This window comes from Cyprinodon variegatus, unplaced genomic scaffold (assembly GCF_000732505.1).
Source record: "Cyprinodon variegatus isolate N-32 unplaced genomic scaffold, C_variegatus-1.0 Scaffold29, whole genome shotgun sequence".
Lineage (NCBI taxonomy): Eukaryota > Metazoa > Chordata > Actinopteri > Cyprinodontiformes > Cyprinodontidae > Cyprinodon > Cyprinodon variegatus.
This window is the reverse complement of record NW_015150482.1, coordinates 1,539,751-1,556,361: the sequence shown is the minus strand read 5'-3', so window position 1 is coordinate 1,556,361 and position 16,611 is coordinate 1,539,751. Positions and strand designations below refer to the sequence as shown.

At 37.1% G+C, this 16,611-nt stretch overlaps 1 protein-coding gene across 1 annotated transcript in view; it reads left to right on the top strand.

Annotated features, from left to right (window-relative positions):
* Positions 1-237: 237 nt before the first annotated feature.
* camkv (CaM kinase-like vesicle-associated) overlaps positions 238-16,611 on the top strand; it is a 65,107-nt gene continuing 48,733 nt past the window's right edge. The window contains exon 1 of the mRNA XM_015398329.1: positions 238-406. The gene's annotated coding sequence lies outside the window, so the exon portion shown is untranslated. The remainder of the gene's footprint in view (positions 407-16,611) is intronic.

Here is a 16,611-nt window from a genome sequence, read left to right as displayed (position 1 = left end):
ACCAAGCATTTAAACTAAATGCATATTTTCGGGTCTCCTCTTACTAATTAAAAGTTGTCAGACGCTGCTTATTTGGTGCAACTTAAATGAGCTTTTATGGCTCCGCAATCTTACATGAGTGTGCGCTTCCACATCCTCTGGGGGGTTATTCGCTCTGGACCCCCCTGCAGCCTCTCTCCTCCTCTCCTCTCCTCTCCTCGCCGCGCGCTGCTCGATGCGCACGGCACAACAGATGGTACAGTACTACTAACTGCAGGAGCGCAAGTATTTGGCTCGAAGTACTTTTATACCTCCAAACTTCGCCGGAACGCTCAGATTCGGGGGAAGTGTTGCGGTTCTCCGTGGTCACACTCGACTTCTCGACAGTCAGTGGATCTTGAATTTAGAAGCGCTTTTTGCTGCCAAGGTAAGTTAGGATCTCTGAAAAGCGCGAAATGTTTCTCGGCGGTTATCGGAAACGACGCGGTCTCATCTGCTTCCTGCACCATACAGCACATTTCTTACAAATTGTTTGTATTAAATGGATATTTCCCTGACAAAAAACTGTTGAGTAATGGTGACAGTAAGAGGGAGAACAATGCCTTTTGATAAAAACAATAAAAACAAAACAAAAAAACAACAGCAACCAAACAAACACGATTTTACTGTACTGTAGGCTATACAAGAAAATATATATTCGAGTAAACCTCTCTTCATAAATTATAAAACGGATTAATTTTAAGAGTGAAGTAGAGACATTTAAAGGGGGTTGTGATGAATTTTAGACTTCTTCCTGATCGTAAATTCTTAGTTTGTTTCAGGGGCTTTGAGTTCTGATCAGGAGTTTATTGCAACACTTTATCTCGCTGTGGCTCCGCAGGCGCATCGCTCTATAGTTTGGTCCTGATGCTGCAGCCCTCCGAGGGTCCTGCAGTCACAACACAGGGCTGACATTCAGTGTCACTTATTGCGACTGTTGGAAACAATAAAATAAATAATAATAAAATAAATAAATCAATAAATTTTGCAGGTATTAAAAAAACAACTAACTATGCACTTAATTTTATGGAAATCCAAAAGTGCCACAATTCCACAAATAAATCAATAATTATCAAAATAGGTGATTAGTTAGTAAATATCAGTAACCATTAAATTTGGATGAGAAATAAAATATATATTTTTACCCACTGCACAACTGAGCAGCCCCGCAATTTAAATCATTTTAAAAAACTTTTAATTTTCTTTCTTGAGAAACCTCAGAGAACCTGATTTTCAGCCTGAGTCTGTGTTTCATTTCGAAAGTTTCTTGAAAGTGTGAATAGACTGTTGTTGTTAGGGAGGAAACTAGAGATAGGCTGATGCATCAGCCTGCCAATATTTTTGGTTGATATTATGATTGTGAAATGCTAATATAGGTATAATCCAATACGTGTCTGCATTTCCTCTCCCTTCAGCTGCTATCCATTGTTTTTACTTTGCTTGATGTTTTAATAAATATTTATTTTTAGTTTAATTTGAGACTTGTGAACATTTGCTATAAGTGGGCCTCACTCAAGAAGTGTTTGTACGAATGAATCCATTCCTGCATTGTTTGCACAAGTAATTTAGGAGAAAATGTAACATTCACCATTTTTCTCCTACTTCTATTTTCTCGGGAATTAACAAATTTTACAAGTTCTCCAGACTTGCTCTATTGGTCAGCTGTTATCCAACCCTAGTTTTTCACTAAATGACCTCATCTGCTTTTCTTTGGAGCAATTGTCAATTTTTTAGGCTACATCCTTAAATATTATGTAACTCTGTAATTATAATTTACATTTTACTGATGACAGAACTCATATTAAGCATTTACTTCATATATTGCTCCTCTTCCTTCCCCTAGTGGATTTCATTGAGTATTTTCAGATCAGGATTTTTATTTTGGTTTCCATAATAGTGCAACCACTGCATTTACAGCTGTTGTGGGATTCAGCTTTGCAATCCCGTTAAATAAAGGAGATAGATGTTAATTCACTCAGTTGGCATTTTATTATCCCTCTTTGCAAAAAAAGAACAAGACAATCACAACAGCCCTTTCAGGTCGATGTTCTGCCCTGTTGTGGTTAGACACAAGTTCCCCTCACTAACTTAAACCCAATAGAACGGCTGTGAAGGTTGTCAGAGCTCAGCTAATCAAAACCATTAGAGACAGTTGAGGAAAAACAGTAAAATGTCTTAATGTCAAGTCTATAATGTTATGAGAAGGATTACTTTTATCTCAAACTCTCCCTAATAGGACCAACAACTCCTCTTCCTTAGGCACTTTGATTTATTTTCCTGTATGGATTGTACTGGTCCTTTGATTCAGCTGCTAAGCTCTCAGTCAGCAGATTCTCAATGTCCAAACCAGTAATTTTTTTCTGATAGTCAATTCTATTGTTATAAATGAAAACCTGATAAACGTGGTAATTCATAGCCTTCCCACTAATATGCAGCCTTACATGGTATTATTGGGGCAGGAATTATGCAGATTTACATCGAGAAAACTCACTAACCTAACAGGTGGATTGCATAAGGTTTACAAAGATCATTTCCTATCATTTACTTAAGGAAGTTTTTTAAAACTGATGCGGTGGCATTCAGAACAGCCAACAGTTGGAGTAAAAGTAAAAGAAAGAGTATGAAGAAGAATACTAAAATGTTGTATGAGGCCTATTGCGTTATTTTTATCATGTAAATTGAGGAAGGAAAGGCAATATAAGCTCCAACAATCGTCCCAAAATAGCACTGTGAATTGTGTAGGCTTACTTCTAAATAACTGGTAACAACATCAGCCTAAAAAAAAAAAAATGTATTAGTCGATCTCTAAAGCAGACTGGTAAAAGGCTTGAGAAGCGATATAAGGTCTGAACCAGTTGGTGACAGAAAAAAAATGTCAACCAGCCCAACAAAAACAATCAGACCGGCTGCATTCCGATTTTCTGTTATTTATTTCCTGTATAATAAAAAAATATATAAATAGGAAGAAAGGGACAGACAAAATAATTCTTTTTAAGCATTGTCATGCAGATCTAAAGTTTTTTGAGACCAAATTATGAGTTGGGTATTTCAGTGCTTAAAAGTTTGTTTTTTAAAATATGAATTGGAATTTATTAAATTTATATCTGTAAAAGGGATTGTCCTCACTATTTTTTTAGACCACTAGAAAAAAGGAAAACTTGTGAACAGTGTGCGAAATACCTGTCAATATTTGGGGGGGTCCCCATCTCCCGATTGTTGTGCAATACCAATCAAAATTTTCTCAAGATGCAATAGGCCTATACCATTACAATGTCAAAGTTAAAGTCAGCTTTAATGTCAATTCTTCACATTCACCAGACATACAAGGACTCGAGAGGACGTTTCTCATTCATCAACAGTGAAACAGATAAAGTGCACAGGCACAACAGATAAGATCAGTTCCTAATACAAAAATTTAAACATTCAATTTCACAATAAAATATAAAATGTACAATAATATAAAATAAACAATGCTTATGCTAGTGCAAAAAGTCAGATGGTAATGGCAGGAGAATGAAGCTTTTTGTGAATCTGGTGGAGCGGTCAAGAGCCTGAACAGTCAGTCTATGAAAACACACACATGCACAAAGACTGTCTGTCTCTCTGTCTCTCTCTGTCTCTCTCTCTGCCTGTCTCTCTCTTTCACACACACACGCATGCACGCACATATACAATCACTCTCCAACTCCAAGGCTAGGCTGCTTTACTAAGACCACAACCAAACACAAGGCCTACATACAGGACAATTTATAAAATAGCCTCTTACCTTAAGTTAGAACCGACCAAAGATGCCTTCTTGTGGTTGCCGTCCTGGTTTCCAGGAAGAAGAGAGGCGATGTCCTGCTTTAATCTAGTTTCTGACGAATGGAACTGGGTCGAATTTGTCCAGAAGAGGTCCATTGAGGTCCACAAACAGGAGTGAAGACATGCTCTCTTCACACAATCTGTTCCGCGTCTGGTTGTGTTATTAAGTGCTGAAGAGCACATGGCTAATTTGCATACTCGAACAGGATTGGCTGGCTCCACTTGGCAAAAAATTGAACGTATTTGTGAATAAATGTTTTGAATTTTAAATATTGGACATGATGAGCTTAAAAATATTTTAGTGACCATTGGTGACAAAAAATGTTTATTTTTAATGTTTTGACACAATTTAAGACCCCCTTCAAATTTTGCTTTTGAGGCTTTCAGAGGGTTTCATGGGTTAACCAGGGGGGTCAAGCCCCCCCAGACCCCCTAGTATTACGCACTCTGCCTGGGAATATTTGGAACATAGAAGCAAACTTGCCTTTTCAACCATTTGGCAGAGATATTCTCTACACATATTAGGTTCTTTGTATGCAACTTATGATTATTTTGCCAACCGATTTATCTGCCATTACTTTTTATTTAGCAATAATAATAATAATAAAAATAATAATAATAATAATAATAATAATAATAACAATAACAATAATAATAATAATAATAATAATAATAATAATAAGAAATTAAGAGCAAAAGGTACTTTTTTTAGTAATTTTTTTACAATCGGAACCAGTTGAGGTTAAACTCTGCCACTTGAGAAGCTCTGGATAGAATAGAGCTTTTTTTTTTTATCCTTAATGGAAGATATGCATATATATTTTGCACTGTTTTGGACTAATTACGTCTGTGAGTTGGCTGAGTTTCAGTAAATAGCATTCTTTGGGTTCTGTATACTCCACTTAAAGTTTAACTACAGAATAAGGTCATATTTTGAAATAATTGATTAATCATGATTAACATAACAGTTTTTAGTCTTACATTTTAACAAGAAAAAAAGTTGAAATCTTAATTTCAAATAAAAAAATTGCTATGAAAAATATTTTCTTATTTTGCTACCTATGGTGACATTTTATGCACACTGTAACCATTGGTCATTAGTGAGAAGTAACGTATTTGGGACGCTTTTGTGCAAAGCATAAGATTTTCCAGTCTGCATATTATTTTAATGTTGACTACGCCCCAAATGCGATGGGCCTTTTGAACCTCATGCTGGCCCTGCTCTATGTTAGATAATAGCTCTGTCAGTACCTGACTAATATTTACATATTGTAGTTCAACTAAATTTGAGATAGATCACTAGGTGTACACTTGGCAGCTAATTCAAATGTATAGTTAATGATCCAAATTCCTTGAGCCCAAGAGGAAAATAAAATAACCAACTTAAGCATTATCATTATAGATTAATGCTGTTCATCCTTATGCTCTGCCCACATCAGTTAGCTGATCATAATGATTTTTACAAACCAAAAAGACCTCCTTCAGAACCCCAGGTGGTCCCTTGGCTGCAACAGCAGCAGCCAGCCACTTACAGGAAACAGCAGCACACCACCACATAGCCTCCCAGCGAGTACACAATTAGATATTTTCCTAGTATCCGCTCCTAATTCTCTGTAAGTTGCTGGCAGCGCAGCATAGGAAGCACTTTTCAGGAGTACTTTGCAAACTGTCAGGGCCTAGAATTTCAATCGCTGCTAATTTATTGGGGATAATTAAAATGTCTTCAAAATGGGCCTCCACCAGGAGAGGGATGTGATTCTTGTTCCCTGTACAAATAGATAGCACAAGTATCTATTTGTAGAGCTTTATAGATTCATATCTGTGCTTCTATTAAATGTGCAGCAGTGCCCTGCGTTATTTTGTTCTTCTATCATTTCTGGCCTTTTTGACCTCATTTTGCAAATTGTACTGTAACTACCATTTTGTTTGAGTCCATTACAGTGCTTTTTGATATGACAATTACATGCAAAGTACAAAACTATTTATTAGTGTTTTTAAACAATTATTCTTCATTGCTGCCACAGTCCCTGATGTGTTTTATTTTAATGTGATGCATCTCACTCAAAGTAGTGCATAATAATAGTTTGGATGTTATCCTTGGATGTTATCCTACCAGGTATTTGCAGCAACCTCCTTTTCGGTGTCAGACAGACTATTAGAAAATGTTATTATGGGTTTCCTTCAATTGACTTTGACAATTATAAAGGCCATATTTTTGTATTACATATAGTTGTTTAAGAACAGACTCCTCCCAGAGAATCTCCCTGAGTTGTGTATTTAGCTTTTGTACTTTGTGACTCCTGTTGCTGAAAAGTTCTATATAGTTAAAGTTTACTTACTTGATGTAGCTCCTCCAGTGTGACCATAAGCTACTTGCCTGCCGATGAATGCTCTTCCTGTCCAGCATTTACTGTTGTTAAAGGAGGAAGTGGGGAATGCTCTTATTTGGTTTGTGAGTAGCTCTAAAAAAAAACATTTGAATTTAGCCCTGGAGGGACTGTTTCGTCCTCCTACCTTTTCTGCATTGTCAAATTTCTGGTGCTCTCTCTGCTGATGTTTTCACACTGATTTCCCACTTCCCCTTTCTGGGCTCCTGAACACCTTCTCCCCTTAGAGACGTTGTCCAGTTGATTTGTCCCCCGACATGGGACAGCAGGGCCCGAACTTAGTCATGTATCAATGGAAGTACCACTGAAAGTGACCTTTATCCAGACGTAGCTTCTTGAGGAAGTGGTGGTATTTGCTATACTGGTTCTGTCTCTAGGAATCTGTTGAATCAAGGGATGCTGACTGCTTTGTGTGGCTTCCAAAGGTAGAAAAAAAAAAAAACACAGGCAAAAAAAAAATAAAACAGCTCTGTAACTCGCTCCATAAATCCATGTCCACCCATGTTGAGGTGAAATCAACAACCAGCAGACTTAATGACATAATGGAGCATCTCTCCCTCTTTTCTTGGACACAACAAATGTAAGATGATTTATGAAGAAACTGCTTAAACTGGATTCTATTTACATGTATCAGAGTATAGGGGTCTATATGCAAATCCCTTTTTAGAATTTTATTTGTAAAAAGTGTGAAACATTTTCCACAAGGAACTACAGTAATATGAATGCAACATGGAATATGAAAAGAGAATGTGGAAAGTATGTTCATATATTTAGCAGTTTTTATCTGGTGTCTTACACTTTCCTGATGTCTGTAAGGGTAAAGGCAGGCTATTTTACTGTCTGGAGAATGAATCAGACAGTTCATTACTAAAGTACAGGACCTGTCACTTATTGGGACCAGTGCTGCTGACAGAAACTCACCCAAGGTGGTGTTTTATTATACTTTTTGACAGTTGAAATGTTGACACAATAACCACCTTGGAAGTAACTGTAGTGGACTTGTGTTATTAAAAAGAGAAGAATTTAATGAATTAAATCAGAGACAACATCCACCCAGTATGGGAAGGTTTAGTGTGGATGGCGAGTGCAATCTCTTGCTTCGAAGGGTAATATCAAAAGACTTTCGACTCACCCGCTGCACATGCTGATTTATTTTGACTTTACATAACCCTCATGCTAAGCTGATCTCATAAATATAGGAATAAAATAATTTCCCTCCTTCATTTACATGAGTCAGTAAAATAAAATAAGTTATATAATTAAATTTGTGCTCATTATAAGTCATGTTTAAACACCCTGCGGATGTATTCTGTTTAAAAGATGTGATGGTGTGGAAATATGATGTGATGCTCCCAGACAGCTCAGGCAAAGCGCAGCATGTAAACCAACATAAAGAAATCAAGATTCCTTTTACTTCTGTATTATTTTCATACCTTTGGCATAATTTAAATTCCTGCACTACTTTTGATTGAGCTTTGAAAATGTATTGCTTTTGTACCATGAAACGGAAAGCAAAGTTATCCTTAAATGACAGCAGCTGTCGTGTAGAAATAAAGGGATACAGAGAAGATCCATAGAGATACGCACGGGATATATTCTGGGTTTACAGAAATATATTGATCTGTTTTATTTGATCAATAACATGCTGTGAGAAGTCTGAAACATAAAAAAGAAACAAAAAAAACATTAAAACAACAACAATAAAAACACTAGTCTATAACAAAAAACAGCTACAAAACAGCTATTAAAAAAACGAGTCATTAAATGGTAATGGTATGAAAGGATGGATGCAATGGGATGAATACACAGGAAGATGAGAGATGCATCTCAAATAAGAAATATGAAAATCATATAATTGTGAGCATACTATTAACTGGTGCATCAAATGAAATCATTAAGAGTAAAGCACTGCCTCTGATTGCACCACTTATTATTTCTTTCTTAAACCTTATGGATGCACTACCAGGACAGGCTCGTAACCACTCTTCAATGTGAAAGCATAGACATGCACAAGGCAATTTAAAAGGGAACCTGTGTTTTCTGTGAGACTTTGTAAGTAATTTAGATTGTGAGGGTGCTAGAAAGAGCAGATAACAGGATGGCAGAAACAACAACTAACAACTATTAGTAAATAGCAGACTGGTGACAGGACCTTGAGTCACAATGTATGATGGGTCTCGGAATATGCTGTAACACCTGCTTCTTTGTGGACTGTATCCTTAGTCTGTGGTTTACTTGCTTCACCACTAGGACAGGTGCCCCTCTCCAACTGTTCAGCCAGATTAACAAGAAAACCTGCTCATAAGTTGTTGTCTCTGATTTGTTGTTGAAATGTTGTCTATGATTTAATTCATTGTAGGGGTGTGGTAGCCTAGTGGTTAGCGCATAGAGCTTGGAATCCTGCGGTTCTGAGTTTTAACCCCACTCCCACATTGTTTAATTTCCATTCAATTTGTACTGGACATTTTTGAAAAGGCGACATTCACTTGCCTCTACAGCAACCGTCCAACCGGGGAAATCTGTACAAGTTCAATTTCAAACTCACATATGCTATTAATTTTATTTATATAGTTCCAATTCACAACACATGTCATCTTAAGACACTTTACAAAGACGGTTCATCAAGATCATACAGTGAAATTGATGCAAACTTTTCTATCTAAGGAAAACCAGTTGATTGCATTGACTCATTGACTCAAAGGCAATCGCTCACACCAAGCATGATTGTACCGAATGTGGAGAGGAAAACCTCCAGTAGAACCAGGCTCAATGTAAGCGGCCATCTGCTGAGGCCGACTGGGGTTCAAGGAGACCGAAGCAGGTATAGAAAAAAAAAGCAGAGATACAATAGGCAACTGTCAACCAGCTCCACAGGCGGCCCTGTCAGGGAAACACACAGCCAGGCAGACGAGCTCCCATGTGAGAGGATAAAAGAGAGCACATACAGTTTGTCGCAGTCAGAGAACAAGGGCCACACTGAAAAACAGGCCATGTTCCAACTTCCACAAAGGCCTTAATGGCAGCAGCACAGAGGACATCCTTCTCCAGGATAGCATTATACACAAACAGGAAGAGACCAGATGAAGCTACTATGAGAAAAAGCAGAGAGAGCATAAAGTTAGAGATTGAACTAACAAATTCTGCAGAAAGGGAGAGTATAGATAGAATGAGGCAGAATGATGAAAAAGGGTCACTATGTCCTCCAGCAGTTTAAGCCAATAGCAGCATAACTATAGAGATAGGTCAAGATAACCTGAGGCACTCTAATTATAAGCTTTATCAAAAAGGAAAGTTTTTACCCTTAAAAGTAGACAGGGTTTCTGCCTCACAGACAAAAGCTGGGCATACACTGTACGATTTTTGCCCTTTTTGGGCAAGCTTTCCAGTTGTGCGAGAATTTTTCGACTTTCAGCTTGATCGTGCATCCTGCAGTTTACAGGGGGTAACGAGGGGCGATCAGCCTCTCACGACCACCACCTGATCAGGAATCGTGTGGTCAAGAGAAAATCAAAGATCTGAAAATCTTAGATTTTTTGAAAATCACGATTTTCAGTCACACATCGTGGGCAAATCGCTCAGTGGGCATGCGCAAACAAGGATTTGTCTTCTTCCTCTCAGATGAAAACACAAAACCATAGCGGGATGCGAGTGAAATGGAGTTCTTTCTGTAAAATTGACAGTCCGTAGTAGTCATGTTTGCTCAGCCATGACTTTCTCCAAATACATCGTCACCTTTTCTTTTTAGGGCTTTCAGCACACAAAATTGCAAAAATTGCCAAGGCAGCGCGTTTCACCCTAGTGAGCTTCATATTCCTCTTCTACTCATTTGGCTTCCGGAGAGAGGCGTCTGAGTAGCGCCATCTCACTGCGGAGCTGAATCCTACGTGTTTTTTAGAAGTACAGTGTGAGCAGGTAGATCGCATCAGAGCGTCGGGCTGCACAGTGTGAGAATATACCTTTGTAGCTGTGAACTCACACTGTACAATGACACCTTGCGGTTTCGTCGTACAGTGTGAGCTGTAGCTGTGTGTAATGATAAAAAAAAAAAAAAATCGCACAGTGTATGCCCGGCTTAAAACTGGTAGTGGGTTCCACAGGAGAGGAGCCTGATGCCTCTCATTCTTCTTGTAGAAATTCTAGGAACCACTAGTAAACCTGCAAATTGAGAGCGAAGTGCTCTGTTGGGAAGATAAGGAACAATCATATCTCTGATATAAGATGGGACTTTATAAGGTAGCAGCAGGATTTTAAATTCTATTCAGAATCAGAATTATTTATTTGTCATTGCTACACAGGGGTCCACAGGAAGTCAATGAAGAGAAGCTAGGATAAGAGATATATGATCTCTCTTTTTCATTTTCATCAAAACTCTGGCTGCAGCATTTTGAATTAGGTGAAGACTTTTAACTACAGTTTTTGAGTTTCCTGATAGTAAAGAATTACCAAAGTCTAGCCTTGAAGCAACAAATGCATGGACTAGTTTCTCAGCACCCCCGCTGGACAGGATATTTCTATTTTTTGCAATATTCCGCAGATGAAACAAGGACATTCTAAAGACCTCTTTGATATGGGATTTAAATGACAATTTATCACCAATGCACACACAGGCCTGCAATGTGTCAAAAGAAAGTTAGAAAATTGTACGAATGTATTTGCTTTTCTAATGCTTTTCATTGACGGATCAATTATCGAAGAGTTTGTTACATGCTGCAATTTGCAAACACCTTATACATGAGAAGGACACAATTTTAAGTGTTTCTGACCCTCCTATATTAAGTTATTTCAATCCAAACTAGTGGCGATGATTGCCATCTGTTGTTTTGGTTTGTTGCTCCCCATGCATAGAGCTCCTTAAATTAATTTAATCTCTGGCTAAATTTTAGGTTTATCATTTTCAATTTTATTCTTGATTTAATCTTATTCCTGACATGATTTTTTTGTGTTATATTGGTGAGGGATGGAGGATGTACCTGCCATCAGACAAGAAGTAGATTACCAGCTTCTTACTTTTACTGCCTTCTCTCTGCTTGACTCTCACTGTGCAATCTGAGTTGCTGAATCAGTTGGACTCTGTTTTCATTATGGAATCTTATCAGAGAAGAATAGATCAGCAGTAATGCTTCAATGACATATTGCACTCCTAGTTCTATTTCCTAAGAGGAAACAGTTAAAGTGCATTAAACACTGGGGGTGGGTTGTAGGGATAGGGGATGGGGGTCAGCCTTATCAAAGAACCACCCTTCCCAGTATCCACAAATACAACATTTGAAAGGGAATTTTTAATGGAAATGTATTAATATTTTACCTCTGCATTGATTCATGTTGCTGCTGTACAAAATTTTCTCTGCTAGTAGTTGAATTATGGAAAGGTATGTGGTGACATTTGTATGGTCTAGGTTTGTGAGGTCTAGGTCAATTCCATGCGTTAGGAGTGGAGAACTGATGTCATTATTACTTTTTGTTACCCTGACTGCCTGTGTGCTCCGACTAAATCACAGCGAAGAGTTTGAATGGATAATGACTATTATAGCAGTTCTGTCACTGATGTCTTCCGGAAAACCGGATGACATAATGATATTTATGGTTTATCCTTATTTCAAATTGCAAGAAAACTGAAACACCAGATGAGAAGTTTGGTATCCTCCACTTTCATTTTTGTAATGTAACTTGGGTCTCAGTGTTTCATATATTCTCGGGTGAAATTTTCCTAAGTGAATCCATTACAAGTTAAAGATGGCAGGAACTCTTTAGGTTGCATGTATTAAGATCCCCTGGCAAAATATCTCACAAGATAAAATCCTACCATATTTCCTGTTTTAGTCTTAATGGGGTAAGATAACTGTAAACANCCAGTAAATGTGATTAAGTTTAAAATTTGTATTTGTTCCTTCTCTCTGATGTTTCATTGGTTTTATTTGTATTTTAAAGTTGTATTCTCAAATTTAATTTTGTGAACTCTTTTAAAGTGGTTGGTTAGCAACCTTCAGGTGAATTGTTGCCTCCAGCTGGTAAGTAACAGCTTCATCAGGTTATTTTGTGTGATTTGTACTGGTGCATTTATATTGTATTTTTGCAAAGTTGTGACCTTGTAACTTATATGTGTAACATTTTAACTTTTCTCACAGTTATTCTCAGATGAAACATCTGATCTCAGATGTATGTAAATGTTACATTTATTTATGTCTAATGAATTAGATTAGCAAATTCCGACACCTAAAGATACATTTTAATTAAGGATATTAATTTTGAATATCCAGGACCAATTTCCTGTATATTGATAAAGGAGGAGGGGGTTTTGCTCTACTGGACTATCCTCTCCTACTGCTGCAAATCAACCTCCTACAAGACCATCAAAAGACACTCACAAGGACATACTGACCCCGGCCACGCTCTGGGACAAAGCCCGTACTTCACGCTTGTCAAATCCTTTTTTGCGGCTGCTCTTGAGCTAGCCACATCGGACAGACCCCATGAATTGATAGCGATGCACTCTACAGGAATCAGAAGTTCCTGAAATTTTTGTAAGTGGGCCTGTTGGCAAACTAAAAAACAGACTCTGCAAAACAGGCTTTCAGCAAAGCATGTCTCTGAGTTTGCAGGAAACTTTGAGATGCCAGAGACAAGAATCCTCTGTCTCAAAGGAAAGGAAATCAACTTTGCTGCTACATGGCTGAGAAGCTGAACTGTCCTGACCTTTGGAGACACCTAACCTTTCCAAAATGGAGACTAGCAGAATTAACAGGTCTGAAAACTTTGGGAAAAGCATTAAAAGCCTGTGTTTTGGATTATTTTTGATCATCCCATGTGTTTACTATTGTGTAAGGCAAGCGAACAAGATTCTAATAGGGATCGCAAGGTACACCATGCTAACATGTTGTAAGCTGTTGTTTTTAAAGCAAAGACAGACTTTATTTCACTAAGGGTTTAAATGCTTAGATAACAACATTTATGGCTTTCCTCAATTGTTCATAATATTTTCTTGCCAAAATTTGACCAAAGGTCCTTGTGTCTACTACCTACTTACTCTGTTGTTTTATGTCTAGTATGGATTTTTTTTGTTTGAGAACCAAAGTACTTCTAAAATGATTTGGAATGCGACCAGATTAGCTTTTAATGACTTCAGAGCAATTAAAATTTCTTCAAACAAATTCACAATGCAAATCCAAGAGCTAAATAAAATATCCGCTAGAATTGTATTCAATAAAAAGGTTTTCGCTACTCAGAAACCATTTAGATAATTGATTCTTAACTTTATGTGACTTTTTCTTTAGGAATAACAAAACAAAATCTTAATTGACTCTAGGACTTATTTTAAGGCCATGTATAGTATGCTGGAATGGTTGTACTGTAGCTGCTTAGACAAAGAGCTAGCAGACAAAATTAAAGTTGTTTAAAAAAAATTGTAATTTTAGGAAACAAATATCAGATCAGCAATTACATACAAATTAAGATTGTATCAGTCTTTTAACCCTTTTTGAAATAACATTACATAACTATAAATAATTTGCAAAACATATTAGAACCTGGTTACGAAACATGTTGCCAATATATGGTCCTTGTTAGCTTATGCAATTTGGTTTTCAAACAAAGTAAAAACACAGAAAATTATATTGAAATCCTCAAAAGCCCAAATAGTTTAGCTGAAAACACTTTACTTGTCACTGCAAGACCAGGTAGCTGTGATCTCTGTTTTGAGAAAGCTGAGGTGTCTCAGGCATGTCCAAGCTGTGGCCTAGTGCTATCTACTTTAAGCTCTGTTTAATCTCTACTGGATATCTGGGTTTTTCCTGTAAGACTCAGAAAGACAAAGGTTCAGAAAGTCTGTTCTTTGAAGAAGTTATACTTAACCTCAATATTTGACTTTGAAGAATTTTGTCCTTTTTGCCAGGTTTAGGGTTATAAACCATCCTGTAAAGTACAGAAACCTCCTTCATTTGACTAAAAGTTGTTGCGCTCAACCAATAAGGGACGCAAGTTGTTTCATATTTCCATAAATGTCCAATACATATCTGTCATATCATCAACAAAGCTGACATTATTTGACAAAATAAAACACAGTTGATACTAAGTCCAGTAAAATTGTTGTGGCAGGATATAAAGCAGGACATCCTCAGCTCTGCATCTGCTGCTGTCACGATTACATAGATACAAACTCCACCCACTTGCACTGCTCTCTGTCACCTGAAAAATGGCCAATTCTCAACCACATCCTCAAGAGGAAATATTTTGCAAAAATACAGATATGGGTCTGAAAAGCAAATCAATTCCTGAGAAGAGTCAGTAGAGATGAATGCTAAGAAAATTAGAAATTATGTCAGGCAGTCTACAAGTGTTAACAGTCACTGAACATGGCTCAGGATAGAAACAACACAGACACACAGGACGACAAAATCCAGAGTATCAGTACTTCATACTCTAACCTTCTCCTGAGCCTATGTGGTGTGGAATATACTGATTTTGGTTTCTGTACATTTCCTTTTTTAGACATGTCTCTAGCAAATCATTGCAAATGAGTTTGCTGCTTGTTTTGTGGTTCTGATTAACCAGCTGCTTATAAGCATTTACTAAAGACAATATTTAGTCTAGATTTAAAAAGTTCTTTATTGTACACTTTGCAGAAACAGACTACTTTTAACTGCTAGTGCTACTTAAAGGATACATTAGCTTATTAGCTAAATTAATAACTTAAGAATTGTATCTATATATGAGAATTCATTTAGTTTTGTTTCATTGATAATATGTTGGCTGGGATAGATTTATTTTAAATTTTTTACAATAAGTTGGTCACTAATAAGGAATTTTTAGCTTTATATGTGAGACACTATTTCCTTGATCATCCATTTACAATGAATGGTTGCAAGAAAACATACCATGCACCCAACCTCCTCCAACAAAGAAATTAGATTATTTATAGTATTTCTGCCTTTAATAGGTTTAAAAATAACTTTTAGCGTTAGCTAGTGTGGGTTATAGCAAACTAATTAAAATGGGGATCATATATGATGCGTGACACCGACTGATTGTGTTGACCTTTAGACAACAATGTCCATCTGCATAGAGCAAATCAGTAAGGCCACACACTTCTGACAATGCACGTGTGTCAGCAGTTGCTATCTGAGCAGTGTTGGCATTAAGAAGAATGTAGGAAGAGGAAGCAGGATGCTTCCTGTCAATAGTTTATTCTTTGTTATGGTTTTGGTTGGTTCTGTTCAAGTTTTATCTCTTTTTTTAAAAAAATTCTCTTTGTGTTCTAGTTATGTTTGATTGTATTAGAGTTCTTAGATATTTCTTGTTTGCCCTCTTGTGTCAGTCTCCTTTTCCCTAGCTCCCTTCTTGCCTCTGTTCACACCTGCTCCCAATCTGCTAATTAGCCTGGTCTTTGTTTCTCTCTCCCATTTATTTTTCTCCTGTTGAAGGAAGAGAATTCTCCTCCAGTCACTCTTGGCTGGTTTGTCACCATTTCTTTGCCCCCTTGTGCATATTCCTGGTTTTAATTATTTTTTGGATTTTGAAGATTTGTTTTTGGATTTTTTGCTTCTGTTACCCTTTTTGTTTAATTAAATCTTGCAAGAAACCAACTCAGCTTAAGTCTCTGCATTTGGGTCCCGTTTAACCTCCACCCCCACTGTGACATTCTTAAACATGTAATCCATGATATATGTCCTGGATAGTCTTTGTCTATATGGGCCATCCAGACATTGCCCACCATTTTGAGGGAATACATGAGTGCTCTATGTGAAACATGCAAATGTAATGACCTTCCTCATCTGTGTACTATATTTGGGTAACTTGTTTTTTATAGTTGTTTTCATGTAGGCTGTAGTCCCTATTTGACAGTCATCTTCTATGTGTGTTTCTGTTGCGTAATGACACCTGTGGTATGCAGTAGTCATGCCTTGGAGATAGATAAACCATATTTCTATTTTTTTCTATAAAAAAAAGAAAAATACTGGTTTGGGTGCAAGCTTTGTGAAGGATCGGAAATACCTACATGTGTAATAGGAATTGGCATTGTATTATTAAATCTAAAAATTTGTAGATTAGAAAGTATCATAAATGACCACTGTTGTAGTGAAGGAGGCAGCGGAGATTCGATTTTTTTTTATTCAAAAGGAAGATTGAGAATGATAACAAAGGATGAAGTGGGAATGTTCTCAAGACATGTAACTTCACCACAATGCCATCCATACACAAAAGCATTTCCCTTAATGCTCTCTGTAGGACAACTGTATTTTAACCCAAAGTTACTATTGGCTTTTTACTGCATGGACTGTTTTTCTTAAAAATGTTATATAAATCATAAAGTACCCGATTTACTGTTAATGGGGTTGTTTGCATGTGGTTGTGTACGATGCTGATGGAGCAAAGAGGAGGCTCAGCGGTTACAGTAGATGAAAGCAGT